Below are 17,529 nucleotides of genomic sequence, written 5' to 3' on the forward strand. Positions count from 1 at the left end.
TAGTAATATAATATTCCCAGGATTGAAGTAGCAGTGCCCAATCAATTTTTCCGCGATAAATGCATTAATTCTTCAACTTGGTGCCAACCTAACAAAGTCAACTCAACTTAATGCCAACCTGACAAAATTATCAATTCAGTTGCCAGTTAACAACTGTTTCGAAGAGGTACTCTATCTAGATTATAGTTCTATAGTAACATATGATATGGAAATTTCAATTATAATTAAGAGATTGGGAGAATAAGAATATACATGCTGAAAGACGAACTTTAAACCCTTAAAAACAACCCTTAGAGTTGAAATATTGCCAAAAGATTTCTTAGTGCGCCTCTAAAGGGCCAACTGAACATACCTACCAATTTGAACGTTTTTGGTCCGGTAGATTTTTAGTTCTGCGAGTGAGTGAGTGAGTCAGTCAGTCAGTCAGTGAGTCAGTGAGTGAGTGCCATTTCGCTTTTATATATATATATATAGATATAAATTTCTTGTAAAAGTAATGGTGTCTCGCTTTTACTAGCACTTTGACTTGACTGACGCCGTTGAGGCCAACCAGACGTAATATATATCTATCTATCTATCTAAACAAATTGAAAACATATTTATTTTTCAAGAATTTTTAATTTTTCCTGTTTGCTAAAATAAATACATTTGCTTAGAGAAAATTTCGCATGATACCATTTTTATGAAATTTTATAATCAACCATACCAGTAAAACATTTTCAGTATTCATTTCGAAGATTAATTATTTACACATTTTATGAACTACAAAAAATAACTTTGATAAATGTAATGATGCCTAGACAAAATCAACTACACTAAAAAAAGTACACTGAATTACAAAATGAATACCAAGTGAAAATACAAATAATATTTGTCTTACAGGTATTCGTTAACTCTTTAACCTTTACACACAATGTCAACACTGTATTTAATTAATATCTTTAGTGAAATCCACGTTATAATAGCAGATAGGAGCCGATTCTCTGCCTTAATTGTACTTCTACACCGTGGAAGACAGATTTTGCAACATTGCAGAGCTAGAAAGGGATAGCACTATCTGCTTTGTCGAATGATAGACAAGGATAGCACACCAATGTTAATCAAACACTGCCGTTATAACGTGGACCTCACTATAGGAAGATGAAACCACAAAATGATACAGTATAGATATAAATTTCATGAAAAGTTAATGGTGTCTCGCTTTTGCTAGCACTTTGACTTGTCTGACGCCGTTGTGGCCAACCAGACGTAATCTATCTATCTATCTAAACAAATTGAAAACATATTCATTTTTCAAGAATTTTTAATTTTTCCTGTTTGCTAAAATAAATACATTTGCTTAGAGAAAATTTCGCATGATACCATTTTTATGAAATTTTATAATCAACCATACCAGTAAAACATTTTCAGTATTCATTTCGAAGATTAATTATTTACACATTTTATGAACTACAAAAAATAACTTTGATAAATGTAATGATGCCTAGACAAAATCAACTACACTAAAAAAAGTACACTGAATTACAAAATGAAATACCAAGTGAAAATACAAATAATATTTGTATTACAGGTATTCGTTAACTCTTTAACCTTTACGCACAATGTCAACACTGAATTTAATTAATATCTTTAGTGAAATCCACGTTATAATAGCAGATAGGAGCCGATTCTCTGCCTTAATTGTACTTCTACACCGTGGAAGACAGATTTTGCAACATTGCAGAGCTAGAAAGGGATAGCACTATCTGCTTTGTCGAATGATAGACAAGGATAGCAACACCAATGTTAATCAAACACTGCCGTTATAACGTGGACCTCACTATAGGAAGATGAAACCACAAAATGATACAGTATCGACACAAAATGATACAGTATCATCTCAGCTTGATACATAACACAATAATTTGATTCAAACTTTGGCAACAGTGCAGAGGTGAGGTGGAAAGGGATGGCGCTATCTGCTTTGTCGAATGATAGACAAGGACAGCAACACCAATGTTAATCAAATACTGCCATTATAACGTGGACATCACTGTAGTAATTCAAATTTAAATAATTCTCATACTGGTTTATAATATTGTAACAAAAAATCATTTCTTGTCAGGTCATATAAATAGTCCAATAATAAATACTGATAATACATCTGTCATAATATTGTAAAATAATTTAAATAATCGTATTCGTTAGGGCTATACTAGAATTTGAATACAAATAAAAATCCAAGAAACAATAGCATAAATAGATATGCCATGGTATAGGGCGTTTATGTCGCAACTTTTACTGTTATCTCAAGCCGATAGTCCAAGTAGTTCTTTCCCGTGAAGCTCTGTGACGCTGGTAGTCTCTCATGTTTTTTGGTAGAGAGTTAGTGGGGAGGATATTTTTAATATTCTTTCCGAAGAATGGACATTGATATGTCCAAAGCTCCGCCAATTTATGTACTTGCATTACAATATAATTATCTATAGTTATTATATTACAAATCTCTTTTTCATATCATATACAGTTCAATAATTATTTTCTTAATCTATATCATGTAAATTCATCTATAATTTTGCTGTATTGTAAGCTATTGTATATAAGTGTATAAGACAGTATATATTGTGGTCTACATAAATAAAGTACTCAATCAATCAATCAATGTTGTGCCGTTCATACACTCTTACCCCAACAAAACAGTAAAAATCGACAATAATCGACAGTAATCGGCTTGAGATAACAGTAAAAGTTGCGACATAAACGCCCTATACCATGGGATATCTACTTACGCTATTGTTTCTCTATGCTACTACGCTCTTAGAACGACCATCAACTATCCTCTGTAGAAGGCGGAGAATCGGCAACGCCAATCGTTATAATGACAGTGTTTAATTAGCTATCCTTGTCTTCTCGATTTGCTCTGTTGCCAGATCGTCTTTTAACAATTCACTCTTACTTGTATAATAGAAGTAAACCATTTTAAGGGTAATTAAATTTTTTTTTATTTCTATTTCTAATTTAAATAATTTTGCTTCTGTTTCTAGAATATTTTGTCAACTTATTCCTTGTCAGATCATCTAAATAGTTCAATAATCATCACTGATAATATCGACAGTTAATTATTGACTAATTAATTATTTTATCATTATAAAATACCGACAAAAAGATCTACAAATAACAATTTGTATAAATTGAAAATCTAGTTTGGGAATTGTAAAAAATAATTGAATCTTGAAGGGTCTTCTCGCTTGGGTATCCAGCCCCCAACAAAATCTGAAACAAACGGAGAAAAATATGAATATAACAAATAAACTTGATAATTGAAGGAATGATTGGGTTTATATCTCGACATTAACTAATATAATCATTAATTAAAAAAAAAAAACTAGTAGTTTTGTGAACAGTAGACCTCATCTCACGTGGATGAGTACTACTTGTGGATGAGAATACTGCGTGAGGTCTACTGTTCACAGAGCTACTAGTAGTTCTGTGAACAGTAGTCCTTGCGCAGTTATGAACCACAGTCTCCTCTAATACTGTCCATCAGAGTAAATTCTGTCCTGTCCTGTCGTGTCGGCGAGATATCGGTGTGTAAACGACTAATGGCTGTTTGGGTTGTTGTATCGACAATGCTAATAATTCGATGTAAACAGCTGCTACTATCATCAAAAGCTTACCGAGTTGAAAGCAGAGAAAAGTCGGGAGAAAATAATATGCTACTTCAAGTTATCAATTGCATGCCTCACTGCATGCAATTAATAGTACACACAACAGCTGTTTTTTCACTAAGTTACATTGAGATGCGTCATTGCATGCAATTTATAATCCACTCGACAGCTGATTTATGATAAATAATTCTATAGTATGATTTTTACTCTAATATTGGCGTATGAAGGAGGCTCCTTTTCCCTTTTATACTAGTAGTTCTGTGAACAGTAGACCTCACGCAGTATTCTCATCCACAAGTACCTAATTGAAACTATAGACCTTATGGAAATACAGCAATAGACTGGCTTCTCCACACATCTGTGTAATCACTTGTCAGCTGATTTATGATGAATAATTCTATAGTCTGATTTTAAGTCTAATATTGGCGTATGAAGGAGGCTCCTTTTCCCTTTTATACTAGTAGTTCTGTGAACAGTAGACCTCACGCAGTATTCTCATCCACAAGTACCTAATTGAAACTATAGACCTTATGGAAATACAGCAATAGACTGGCTTCTCCACACATCTGTGTAATCACTTGTCAGCTGATTTATGATGAATAATTCTATAGTCTGATTTTAAGTCTAATATTGGCGTATGAAGGAGGCTCCTTTTCCCTTTTATACTAGTAGTTCTGTGAACAGTAGACCTCACGCAGTATTCTCATCCACAAGTACCTAATTGAAACTATAGACCTTATGGAAATACAGCAATAGACTGGCTTCTCCACACATCTGTGTAATCACTTGTCAGCTGATTTATGATGAATAATTCTATAGTCTGATTTTTACTCTAATATTGGCGAATGAAGGAGGCTCCTTTTTCCTTTTATATTATCCTTGAAATGCAAAATTTCCAAAAACCTTGTATATACGTCGACGCGCAATTAAAAAAGGAACATACCTGTCAAATTTCATCAAAATCTATTCCCTCGTTTCGCCATAAATGTGCAACATTTGCATTAAAGAGAAATGCAAAACCGTCGACTTGAATCTTGGGCCTCACTTCGCTCGGTCAACTATATAAATGATCCAGACACCAATGGAAAGAATACATTCTCGCTGATAATTTGACATAAAATTCTTATGCCTTGGTTATTATCGAATGGTTTATTCAACAGAATAACTAATTTTCACGATGATTCAAATTTCATCAACAAGTTGAATTTCCTTCTAATCTTTCAACACTGGAACTTTTTTGAATTTGCTTTTAATCCTTCAACTGTAGACCTTTTTAGCACTACTGGCATATCGGCGATGATATTCTACATCCAATTCTGGACAGAGAGAGAGAGCCAAGTCTCAACTTCTTCTACGCAGACTACAATATTGCTTTTACTAAGGGCGGAGTTAGGACTCCAGGTTCTCTCTGTCACATGTCACAAATAAATGAATCCTTAGTTTAAATAACGAAATTAACGTTTTGGTAGAGAGTTAGTGGGGAGGATATTTTTAATATTCTTCCCAAAGAATAGACATTGATATGTCCAAAGCCCCGCCAATTTATGTAGATGCATAACAATATGATTATTATCTATAGTTATTATATTACAAATTGCTTTTTCATATCATATACAGTTCAATAGTTATTTTCTTAGTCTATATTATGTAAATTCATCTATACCTTTGCTGTATTGTAAGCTATTGTATATAAGTGTATAAGCCAGTATATATTGTAATCTACATAAATAAAGTACTCAATCAATCAATCAATCACACAATCCTATCCGGCAACCTTATTAGAGAGAGATAGAATGAATGATACATACAAAATGCATAATAAAAATGTAAATTATAATAGATCTAAATGATAAGAAAACAGAGATATTGTCAAATTTCACTAAAAATTTATTAAAAACTTTAAAACAGAACCATGGTTTCACGTAGTTAACCAACGCATCATCAGCTGTACTGAGGAATGAGAGGATACAGAAACATTCTTAACCTAATCTTAGTAGTCTAGAGCTCCTAAATAATTGGGTGGCAATAACTAAAGTAATCAAAGTAATGAATATTATACATGATATCAAAATATATACACCTTTGTAATTATTTTTCCTACAGTTACGTTGAAAAGTGTCCATTGCTGCACTGATTACAGAATGCAAAGAATCACTTTTCCGCTCTAGTGCGGGAAAAATTTTTCTGCACTCCAGATTTGCAACATGGCAACGCAAAATACTTAGTAGGTTATATGGAGCAACAGTGCAGCAAAATCAAAATGAAGTTGGTAACAGTGACTGCTGTGGCTGCTATAGTGAGCAGAGGTGCAACCAAGCACAACGCGCTAATTATTAGTATTATAATTATATTATAACCAAGGACAACGAGGACTTTAGGATTTTAGGATTAAGGTTTTTATCAATAATAAAATTACACAGAAAAACATTTGATGCATTTCAGGCAATTTTACCCATAATTACCCACTTTTCATATTCAATGGTAACTGTAGGAAAAACTTAATGTGAAATACGTGCGCAAAGTTCCTCTGCTGCACTCAACAAACCATTCCTTTCGGTAAACGTTTCTTTCGGTGCAGCAAACTGTCACTTTGCGCACTAGTTGCACAAATAACTATTCTAGGTAAAATTAAATTTTCTTTTAGTAAAAGGGGATAATTTTTTTTTTTTATGACCACTCTATACAGCTGGTCTGATACTCTGTTTCTGACTTGGAGACTGTCTATCATGTCTTTGGTATTTGGCTTGGCAATCTATAGGCTATTTGAGAAAAAATTTACTTGAAAGGTTATATTTCAAACCTTTAAAAATTACAGCAAAATAAAGTTTAACACAAATTTCAATGATAAAAATGAGTTGAATTCCAATGTCCTAAATTCAATACAACAGTCCTATATTGGTTATATTATAATATTATGTACCAGAAAACCTTGAGAAATAAGATGGAAAATATACAGATTGGCCATATAGGCTACAATAGCTCATTACTTACAAAGTAAATAATTCTAAATGATTTGGCACATCCAGCAAAGTTAAACTTGTGCGCTAGCTGTGAGTTCATAAAGCAAACAGTACGAAGTAGCCTATAGCAATACTGAAAAATGGAAAAAAATATATACCTATATAATAAATATTATAGTAATGCTTCTTATAAATAATACAATGATAAGAATTGAATAATTTCGTGTTAAAGCCAATTATACAGGTGATAACCAAAAACAAGTCATACAGCCTACATTTAAATCTTCTAAATGCAAACTAATGAAGAAGAATACAATAAAAAATGAAATTTTCAGTTGTGAGCACATCCCAGTGCTTAATCAATTTTCATAAATAATACAAAAGATAGAAAGACATTCAAAACTCAAAAGAATCATGAATAGATTTATTAACATTTAGGCATTGTAAAATATATACTCTGCTCAACCCATACATTTATTTCCTTGAATGAAAAACACTAAGAAATTGTCAAAAAACATTGTTTATCAGAGATTGACAATGGTGTAATAACCGAAACCGGTCTTTCTAATTATCAATAAATCAGTGGTTTTTTTGACAATTTATTAGTGTTTTTCATTCAATATGAATAATTACCACAATATCAACTTCTCAACTACACAAAAAAATTATTTCCTTGATAAGTGCTTTAGTAATTTTTGAAAGAAAGAAAGATAGAAAGCGATAAAGTGTGAGAGAGAGAAGAGGCAAGAAAAAGTGATAAATAAGAAGAACAACAATATTCCAATTATAATAATATAATAATCAGATTGTGAACAGTTTAAATAACGAACCTATGCTCTCAGGGAGACGAACTGCTGGAATACATCGAGTATGTTAGCATCCAAGTCATGTGTGAAGAGCAAAGTCTCCAGGGTCGCAGAATAGGCTTGCACCTGAAATCAATCAATCGGTTAATTTATTGTTAATTTATTTATAGTTTTTCATCCGGTGCCATTTTTAAAAATTATATAAAATTCAATAGTTATTTGTGCAACTAGTGCGCAAAGTGACAGTTTGCTGCACCGAAAGAAACGTTTACGCCCGAGCCGTAGGCGAGGGCGGAATGGTTTCTTGAGTGCAGCAGAGGAACTTTGCGCACGTATTTCACATTAAGTTTTTCCTACAGTTACCATTGAATATGAAAAGTGGGTAATTATGGGTAAAATTGCCTGAAATGCATCAAATGTTTTTCTGTGTAATTTTATTATTGATAAAAACCTTAATCCTAAAATCCTAAAGTCCTCGTTGTCCTTGGTTATAATATATAATGAATAATAATTAGCGCGTTGTGCTTGGTTGCACCTCTGCTCACTATAGCAGCCACAGCAGTCACTGTTACCAACTTCATTTTGATTTTGCTGCACTGTTGCTCCATATAACCTACTAAGTATTTTGCGTTGCCATGTTGCAAATCTGGAGTGCAGAAAAATTTTTCCCGCACTAGAGCGGAAAAGTGATTCTTTGCGTTCTGTAATCAGTGCAGCAATGGTCACTTTTCAACGTAACTGTAGGAAAACAATTTATCAATCAATCTGTGGATTACCACAAGGTACCGTCTTGTCCCCGATTTTATTTTTACTCTATATCAACGACATCTTTAAACTAAATATTGATAGTTCGAAAATAATTTCCTTTGCTGACGATACGGCTGTAATAGTTAAGGACCGCTCATGGTTAGAGACGTACTCGAGAGCAGAAAGAGTAATATCCATTGTTAAACAATGGCTTGATATTAATACGTTGAGTATAAATACATCAAAAACCAAATATATTACATTTTCTCCTACAATAGTTGGTCAACCAAATGAAGCTATGAATTTAAAAATACATACAAATTGTGATTTTCAGAAATGGAAGGATTGTGCATGCCCTCAACTAAAAAATGAAAAATCTATAAAGTATCTGGGCATCATGGTTGATTGTAACCTTAAGTGGGAGCCTCATATAGAATATATCTGTAAACGCTTAAAAGTTATTTCCTTTATCTTTTTAAAGTCCGTAAAATATTAGACATCAAATTACTTAGGGTCCTTTACTTTGCCTATGTTCAATCGGTGCTGCAATATGGGTTAGTGGTATGGGGAGGAGCGTATGATGTTTTCATGAATAAAATTTTTACATTTCAAAAAATGATAATGAAAGCAATTCTTAATAAGCCAAGGGCTTTTTCTAGTAGTGAAACATTTGCCGAATTTAAAGTGATGACAGTACGTCAAATTTATGTAAAGAAACTTCTCTATTATGCATGGATGAGGAAGGATGAATTTACAGTGAATAATAACGTTTCTATGTATAACCTGAGAGTTACATCTCATAACATTTATAATATTAACTATTCAGATTTGACAATAGTGCGGAGACAATTGGGGTATCTTAGCTCAAAAATAATAAATATCTTGCCAAATGCATTGTCAGAATATCTTTCTAATAGGGGTAGACAGAGGATGGAACAGATAAATAAGTGGGTGATACAAAAATTTTTCTTCGACATCAGTCAAATATTATAATTACTAGTAATTTATTGTTAACTTCGATTTTTTGTAGCTTTGATTATTAGTAAATAAATTTATATTGTCTAAACAGCTGATACGCTCACTCAGCGGTCAGGGTTTTGCCCTTGCTGGGTGGTGCCATGTAATTTTTATTTATTTGTAAAATAGCATAATATATTATTATAATCTAGAATATTTCTTTTGTAAGCTTTTTATTTTGTATTTTGTTTTTATGGGCAATAAAGATGTTTTAAAAAAAAATCTATAAATACATTGAATGAAATTCAATCAATCAGTCAATCAAACAAAATTATCTTGTAAAGATATACAGTAGAACTTCAATTATCCGAACGCCGACTATCGAAATCACCGACTATCCGAATCACCGACTATCCGAATCACCGACTATCCGAATCACCGACTATCCGAATCGCCGACTATCCGAATCACCGACTATCCGAATCACCGACTATCCGAATCGCCGACTATCCGAATCACCGACTATCCGAATCGCCGACTATCCGAATCACCGACTATCCGAATCGCCGACTATCCGAATCACCGACTATCCGAATCACCGACTATCCGAATCACCGACTATCCGAATCACCGACTATCCGAATCACCGACTATCCGAATCGCCGACTATCCGAATCACCGACTATCCGAATCGCCGACTATCCGAATCACCGACTATCCGAATCACCGACTATCCGAATCGCCGACTATCCGAATCACCGACTATCCGAATCACTTTCAGAAAAAAATTTGTCCAAAAAAAGTTCAAGTGCGCTATTATTCTTCCCCCCGGGCAGTCAGTGTTTGCGCGTTCGCTCACTATTGTCCGTCCTTCCCTCCGCGAAGTCAGTTTAATCAAACATGTGAAAATATAATGTTTCTTTCATTTAATTCAATAAAAAAATCGTGCAATATCAAAACGTAGCTTTTTATTCATTCATTTATCGTATAAAATACTATAATCATAATACAATCATGACATTGGAGGAAAAATTAGGCTGAGCCTGTACTATTTCTCTCCAAAAATTTTGATAAAATGTAAATGTTGTCTAAAAGTTGATTACCCTGATCTACTTACAGCCTACTCTCCATTCTATTAATCAATAATTTGATCTTATCTACCTATATAATTATTTTACTTTATTGATTTTCTGTTTTTCTTTCTCTTGAATATTCATATTAATTAGAACATTTAAAATATTTCCATTTATTAATAAATCCTTTAATGAAATTAACGTTTTGTTAGAGAGTTAATGGGAAGGACATTTTGAATATTCTTTTCAAAGAATGGACATTGATATGTCCAAAGCTCCGCCAATTTATGTACATGCATTACAATATTATCTTTAGTTATTACAAATTGTTTTTTTCTTATCATATAGAGTTCAATAATTATTTTCTTAGTCTATATTATGTAAATTCATCTATAATTTTGCTGTATTGTCAGCTATTGTATATAAGTGTATAAGCCAGTACATATTGTAACATACATAAATAAAGTACTCAATCAATCAATCCTCTTCTTCTTGTATTACTTGGGGCCGGTTTCCGAGCTCGGGATTCAGCCAAGTTCTAGACTTTAAACAGCTGGAGTCAGAAAATTGGCTTTCCGAAACGGGGCGTTGTCGCAGTTTTTATGATAATTAATTTCTATAATTGGAAACGTTTTTCCTTGACTAAATTAAACATTCCTAAATAATTCAAAATAGCTGAAACTTTACACTATTTTCTCTTCATTTTATTTTGTGTTCAATTTCTACTTTTCGAAATTTAATATTTAAACTTGGACTGCGATCACGCCCCGTTTCGGAAAGCCAATTTTCTCACTTCAGCTGTTTAAAGCCTAGAACTTGGCTGAATCCGAGCTCGGAAACCGGTCCTGAGCCATCAGAGGGACACTAAAGTTCGGTTTCTAGAACTCTTATCAAATCGTTTAATGGACTCTGGAGTAAATGCCATCAGAGTGACACTAAAGTTCGGTTTCTAGAACTCTTATCAAATCGTTTAATGGACTCTGGAGTAAAATGGACCGTTGAAGTTGAACAGCTGATTTTCTAGGGTCGTTTTGTTATGAATATGAACAGTAGATCACTAAAATGCGAGTTTTCATTAGAATTGGAACCGTTTTGGGCTTAAAACAGTGATTGATTGATTGATTGATGAGTACTTTATTTATGTAGATTACAATATATACTGGCTATACACTTATACAATAGCTTACAATACAGCAAAATTATATATGAATTTAGATAATATAGACTAAGAAAATAATTATTGAACTGTATATGATATGAAAAGCAATTTGTAATATAATAACTATAGATAATAATCATTGTTATGCATGTACATAAATTGGCGGAGCTTTGGACATTATCAATGTCCATTCTTCGGAAGAATATTAAAAATATCCTCCCCACTAACTCTCTACTAAGACAGTAGTACTTTCTGAAAAATGTGTAATTCGCAAATGAATAAAAAGTGAATTCGTATGGCTTTTGTTGGTGGGGGGGGGGAGTCCCTAGCGGGAAGGTCCAACCGCCTGAATAATATATAATTTGAGCCGTCAATGGGCCTTACGACTGTCATACTTCAGCCGGACCGACAGTTTAAAAATCTGGTGTGACGCACTCACAAAACTTTCCTTGCCGTTATGAAAATTGATCACCTGACGCTAGTGTTCCCTCGCATCTCAAGTCTACTATTCAAGACTCTTAGCCAGCTGGTGACAGGATAAAAACGCTGGAGACACACGAGGTCTGCTATCTCTTCATAGTGAATGATTTAATAGAATCAACAGTTGCCAACAGTTTGCAATATTGAATAATCACATTTTCTCGAATTTCAAGCTTATTTTCAATTTTAGGTGGAAATGTTACTGAACATTAATTTTAAAGATTTTCATGCTCAATCTTTTCCACTCGAAATTTTTTGTTTAAATTGTATCTGAAGCCTGATAATTGGAAATCTAAAATCAAACTTCGCATAGATGGGGCGGAGCTCCTGAAATTTTTACAGATATGGGACTTGTGGCAGTTGATAGAGCTTATCAGTAACTATTTTAGGTATGAATTTGATCAAAATCTTTGGAGCCGTTTTCGAGAAAATCGCGAAAAACCGTGCTTTTGACAACATTTTCGCCATTTTAGCCGCCATCTTGAATTGCATTTGATCGAAATTGTTCGTGTCGGATCCTTATACTGTAAGGACCTTAAGTTCCAAATTTCAAGTCATTCCGTTAACTGGGAGATGAGATATCGTATACACAGACGCACATACACTCATAAGGTGCGTACAGACTGTCGCTCTGCTCCGCAACCGAACGTCACTCCAGCAGAGCGATTGATGATCGACCGGGGAGCAACAGTGGTTCGACCGGGGAACGCGAGAAGATCTAACATCTTCCGTAACGTTCATGATGGGTGCGTGGGCGGTGCGACTGTGGTTCGATGGTGGTACGAGGGAGGAGCGTGCTCGTTGCGGGTTGGAAGCACGAATATGTGTACGCAGCTACACACACACCACACACACCACACACACACACACACACACACCACACACACACACAACACACAACATAATATAGACCAATACCCAAAACCACTTTTTTGGACTCAGGGGACCTTGAAACGTATTATAGAAACGTAATTTAGAAATTGGGGTATCTTATTTTTTTCGGAAAGCAATACTTTCCTTAGGTACCTATGGTAGTAGGGCAAGGAAAGTAAAAATGAATAGATACCTGTTCATGATGAGATAGGAACACTTGCTGCAGTCTGCCAATCGTCCATCCGTACCAGTGCGTCTTGAAGTCCTGATTATCAGTGTCACACCTAAAAAATATAATTAAAGTACATTAAAAATATATTATAATATAATAATTTACTATAGTGAGGTCCACGTTATAATGACAGTGTTTGATTAGCAAAGATATTGCTATCCTTGTCTATCATTAAGTAAAGCGGACAACGCTATCTCTTTCTCGCTTTGCTCTGTTGCCAGATCGTCTTTCAACAATGTAGAATTAATAATTAAATAGTGATCTTAATTGACCGAACGAAGTGAGGTCTAAGATTCAAGTCGACGGTTTGGCATTTCTCTTAATGTTTAAATGTTTATATGTGCGCATTTACGGCGAAAGCGGTAATAGACTTTCATGAAATTTGACAGGTATGTTCCTTTTTAATTGCGCGTCGACGTATATACAAGGTATTTGAAAATTTTGCATTCAAGGATAATATAAAAGGAAAAAGGAGCCTCCTTCATACGCCAATATTAGAGTAAAAATCAGACTATAGAATTATTCATATAAATCAGCTGACAAGTGATTACACAGATGTGTGGAGAAGCCAGTCTATTGCTGTATTTCATAAGGTCTATAGTTTCAATCAGCTACTTTGGATGAGAACACTGCGTGAGGTCTACTGTTCACAGAACTATAGTTCTAAACACCGGAAGACAGCATAATTATTCGAAACAGAGTCTTTAACCTGATGCCGCACTGCTGGATGGTTACACACACAACAGTCATTTGTTTTTAGTCGGGGCGTTTAGAATAAATTACATGGGCGGTTAAGGAGCAGCAAACACTCTTGTCCACTATCAACCGACGGCTGTTGGATGACGCAATGATTATAACAGCTGATTTTTATTTCTGGTGTGGCCAGCTCACAAATCTTCTCCCATAAGGATTACATGTAAACTTTGAAGGACCGCAGGAAGAGTCCTGATGTCGGATATACATTTGATAGGCCATAAACCTGGTCTGAACATAACAAACACAACTGAAGAAAGAATCATCAAATTCGGTGCACACATAAAAAGTTATTGAATGTCAAAATTTGAGGCTCGATTTTTATTTATATAGATGTACTGTTTTGTAAAATTTGACTTCTCAGTTTTAAATAGTCGCCATTTTGAAAATTTTTATAAAAATCCGCCAAAGTTTAATCATTTCCTCTTTGTCCTGTGGTGGAGCAAACATAGCACAGCCAATTTCTGAGCTGTTGCGGTACCATTACATAAATGCGACTGAGAAAACTCTAAGTACATTAGAAATATTCTGTTTTATTGGTGTCGTGTCCGGCGACGTCAACGGCAGTTGCAGTTCTGGCGCCGGATCCGGTGAAACCTCCGGCCCGGCAGTTTTGCCGTGTCGTGTGTCCCTGGCCTAACACAGAACGGGTAGGGTGTCACCCCATCAGGATGTCACCTCTGAAACCGGTTCTTGGTTCCGGTTCTCGGTTGACGCCGAAAACTTGTCTCTGAAGAAGGTGTCATGCTGAGAGGGGGACAAATTGACGGTATTGATATATTTTCACTATAGTGAGGTCCACGTTATAATGGCAGTGAAGAGAGATGGAGAAAAAAGTTGCCAAGTCTCTCCATTTTGCCACTGATTGTACACAGCTGTTACTCAATTCATCCCATTAAATTTGATCTAATAATAGTTATCATTTCCTTGATAAAATAATCAATTTAATGTCAAATTAATCAATAAAATGTATTTTTCATAATTTGTTCCAAAAATTGGCTTCCATAACTAAGATCAGATTTTTATTTTTATACAAACCTGAAATGGCGGCTAATTTAAAAAGCTGTGATACACCGATCTGAATTTCAAAACAACATAATTTAAGTTATTTGGTACGTATTCTATTCCAATTTTTTTTTTTCAAAATTATAGGAAAATAGAAATCCTTTTTAGAATAAGTAATTTCAATGTAAATAATCTTGAAGTAACCTTTCAATATTATTTATACCGGTACGAGTAGGTCTAACCTAAAACGTGTAGGCTAACTGAAGCATGGATGAAGTCTAGGATGGTTAGCTATCAACTTTTAAAATGCCATTTCAGGTATTTTAATTTGTTTCTCATACGGTATGTCTAAAAATTATTTCATTGTTTCAAAAATACATTTCAAATCATTATACGATTGTGTACTCAAGTATTTTGATAGAATAGTGAAAAAAATGGCGGCTGAGTTACTTTTGTACTGTCACTGTCAAAAGTGGATATAAAATATTCTGGCAAATAGACAACATTGCAAAGCTAGAGAGAGATAGCGCTATCTGTTTTGTTGTATGATAGAAAAGGTCAGCAACAGTATTGTCAATTGTACACTGCCATTAAAACGTGGACCTCACTTTTGGTGTCTGGGTGTCACCCCGTCAAGGTGTCACCTCTGAAACGGTTCTTGGAGGTGACCGGTTGACGCCGAAGACTTGTATCCTCTCTAAGAAGGTCACATGTTGACAGGGGGACAACTTGACGGTAGCGATATATTTTCACTAGTGGATAAACTGTCCCTTTGCTCAAAATGCCAAGATGAGCACCTTGTCGCACACCCATAGAAGTAGGGGGCATGCTGTTAGGTTGTGACAGTGTTTAGTGAAGGAAGAACATCCACCCTCTCTGTTTTTGAGAGAGAGAGCCAACTTAATAGTATTTCGCACCTAGAGCAGAAAATGAGATTTTTCGGCTCGAAATCGGTTTTCAAGTCCGCGGCCGTAGGCCGAGGACTAGAAAAGATTGAGAGCCGAAATAGTTTTTGTGTGCAACTAGTGCGCAAAGTGATAGTTTGCTGCAACCGAAAGAAAGGCGAGGGCGGACTGTTTCTTGAGTGCAGCAGAGGACTTTGCGCACGTATTTCACATTAAGTTTTTCCTACAGTTACAATTGAATATGAAAAGTGGGTAATTATGGGTAAAATTGCCTGAATGCATCCAAATGTTTTTCTGTGTAATTTTATTATTGATAAAAACCTAATCCTAAAATCCTAAAGTCCTCGTTGTCCTTGGTTATATATATAATGAATAATAATTAGCGCGTTGTGCTTGGTTGCACCTCTGCTCACTATAGCAGCCACAGCAGTCACTGTTACCAACTTCATTTTGATTTTGCTGCACTGTTGCTCCATATAACCTACTAAGTATTTTGCGTTGCCATGTTGCAAATCTGGAGTGCAGAAAAATTTTTCCCGCACTAGAGCGGAAAGTGATTCTTTGCGTTCTGTTATCAGTGCAGCAATGGCCACTTTTCAACGTAACTGTAGGAAAAACATTTTTTTCCCGTGGTGCGAACGATATTTTTCGCCACACTACAGGTATTGCTGACCAATAAATAAAGAATACTCGTTAAGCTATCGTACCTATCTCTTGATTTTAGTGGTAGAAGATTTGCAGTCAGGATTCAGATTCTTTTAAAATTCACTTTGAATATCACGGGCGTCGTCGTCATCTTCAAGCATTTTTGAAAATTTGGAATGCACTAATCAACAATAAATAATTGAATAAAAATGATTGCAAAGCGAATGCTGAATTAGTTTGATTCGAAATTCGAACTGAAATCATGGCGACTTTGATGAAGAAAGTGGACCTCGCCCGATCTAGCGGATGACTTATTAACTACGGACTTCCAGCGGCTGGAAAGAGAACACTTTCTGGCCTAGACCGAAAAGAAACCTGTTTCTTACGTCAGACGAGAGTCGTCTGCAAGCAAGGTCTTTCAGATCTACGTAGGGACTGGAAAACAGCTGCTTTCTGTGCAGTGTGGCGAAAAAGTATATCTCTCGGACTATAGGACTAAAGCCCACTCCAGACGCTCAAGTTTTGCTCAAGCAAAAGTCGGAACAAGTAAGTCGTTGCGTCTGATGGTAAAACGGATGGGTCTTCAAGCTTAAGTCGTCAAACTTAAATGTTTCGACCGGGAATCTTTCTCCATCAAACCGTCCGTCTTTTGCCTATCCACCAAAACCTAAATCGCGTAAAATGGATATAGATAAATTGTGATTCCAGATTCAGATTCAGCGCCCTCAAATTAATAAAATGCCTCGCTAGTACGTGAAAATAAGCAAGTTTCTTTATCGATTGTATATAACGTCATTTAACCTTTTTTTTCTTTCTTGATTCTCATGATACTCTAGAATTTGATGTTGATATTATGATTTACTATCATGATAATTATAGTAAGATGTACATATTGTTGATAAGAATACTATCTACAAATTTCAGTCCATTTACAATCACAGTGTCATCTAAAACGCAGCCATTTAGCGATTAACAGTAATATTTTTGTCATTGTGTTGTTAATATCAAAGTTATTATATGCTTATATTATGCTGTGATTCATTCTCGGCTCCAGTACGGTTTGATATGTTGGGGTGGAACATTCAAAACTTTCATAAATAGATTGCGAATATCACAGAATCATATTATTAGATTAATATTACATAAAAGAAAAAGAGAAAGCTCTTCCCCTTATATTGCAATTTGAAAATCATGCCTATTCAAAATCTTTATAGTTTTAAGGTTCTAAAAATGTTTTATTTAATGAGTGGAAATTGTGGAATTGAAACCTGTATTACAATATGAGAA

At 34.8% G+C, this 17,529-nt stretch overlaps 1 long non-coding RNA gene across 1 annotated transcript; it reads right to left on the bottom strand.

Moving 5' to 3' along the window:
• Window positions 1–1,285: 1,285 nt before the first annotated feature.
• On the bottom strand, window positions 1,286–12,997 carry LOC120353174. The gene is made up of 3 exons (XR_005572219.1): window positions 12,896–12,997; window positions 7,438–7,539; window positions 1,286–3,252 (listed from the first exon to the last, which is right to left on the bottom strand). It is a non-coding gene; the product is annotated as an uncharacterized LOC120353174 (long non-coding RNA).
• Between the last annotated feature and the right edge of the window lie 4,532 nt (window positions 12,998–17,529).

Source organism: Nilaparvata lugens, chromosome 9 (genome assembly GCF_014356525.2).
Source record: "Nilaparvata lugens isolate BPH chromosome 9, ASM1435652v1, whole genome shotgun sequence".
Classification (NCBI taxonomy): domain Eukaryota; kingdom Metazoa; phylum Arthropoda; class Insecta; order Hemiptera; family Delphacidae; genus Nilaparvata; species Nilaparvata lugens.